A 1,285-nucleotide genomic window follows, 5' to 3' on the forward strand; every position below is an offset into this window, starting at 1 on the left:
TCAATGGAACAAAATACCCTTAGCTCCACCCTTGTGGCTCAGTGTTTGAGTGTCCACTTATGACCTAGGAGGTCAAGGATCGATTGTTGGTCAGGGCATATGCCTCAGTTGTAGGCTTGATGGCCAGTAGGGTGCATGCAGGAATCAGCGTACAGAAGATTCACTCGCATCACCATTGTTTCTCCTTCTCTCCCTCCCCCTTCCTCTCTGAAATCAATAAAGATACATTTAAAAATATGATTCCTTAAAAGAAAATGATAAAACTAAAAATCTGGGGTCCAGATGCAGACTTCCCCCTATAGCAGACAAAAACTCCACAGATTGCACTGTCTACCAGATGCTCAATGGCAGCAACAGTGGCTGCTGCTTCTGGAAAATCAAGGGAGTCTTACAGCAAGCATGATCTCAAGATTGTTTCAGGCACTTGTGTGGGGGACCCTGACAGGGGTCCTGAGCTGAGGCCAGAGAGCGGCACATCTCAGCCACCAAGTGAGAATGGGATGCCACCATGGCCTGCCACCCCTCAGTCTCCAAGACATCCTCAGCGTGAGAGTTGATGAAATCCACTGCCTGAGTTTTCAGTTGATCTGAGCTGCGGAGGTCAGCCAAGGTGAGCATTTCTGCAGCATTCTCCTCAGAGTGGTGTCTGCAGAGGGCTTCCTGGCACATGACCTTCAAACACTCCAGGGTATACTTGTCAGCAGCTGCCAGCAAACCATCAGCCATTTTGTCCAGGTACGGAGCCTTCCCCGTGTAAATGAAGCACCTCATTTCCTTAAGAACTCCAGGCTCCCTGTCAATGATTTCACCCGATTCTTTTTGCTCTCCTCCATTGCATGTGCAAACATGGCCCTAAACACTGGGGAATGAGCTACTAAGATAGCTTTGTGAGCCTGGAATTCCTGGACAGCAACACAAAAACAACAGTCTGTGAACCAGGAATGTTCCCAAAGTCCTCCTAGGGCATGGGCCACCTGGCACTCAGGAACCTTCACCATCTTCGTGGTACTCTGGCCAGAAATGGTGAAGGAATCTTGCGCCACACTCACCTCACAGAAGAGGGTCAGCTTGTCATCAGGGAGAAGACTATTGTCTTCATCCAAAAGAACATCTCTAAGGATGAATTTCTTGAATCCCCAGGCTTTGCCTTGTACAAAGCTATATGCCCGGTGACTCTCCAAAGATTTGATTTCTTCTCCCTTGTCATTCAGGATGGAGAGTTTGAATTTTGCCAAAAATATACACTTTGGAGAACTGACCAGAAACAGGTAAAGTGACAGGTAAT

At 47.8% G+C, this 1,285-nt stretch overlaps 1 pseudogene; it reads right to left on the reverse strand.

Moving 5' to 3' along the window:
* Positions 1-405: 405 nt before the first annotated feature.
* Positions 406-1,283, reverse strand: LOC102259312 (annotated as a pseudogene).
* Between the last annotated feature and the right edge of the window lie 2 nt (positions 1,284-1,285).

This window comes from Myotis brandtii, unplaced genomic scaffold (genome assembly GCF_000412655.1).
Source record: "Myotis brandtii unplaced genomic scaffold, ASM41265v1 scaffold3268, whole genome shotgun sequence".
In the NCBI taxonomy this organism is placed as follows: Eukaryota; Metazoa; Chordata; class Mammalia; order Chiroptera; family Vespertilionidae; genus Myotis; species Myotis brandtii.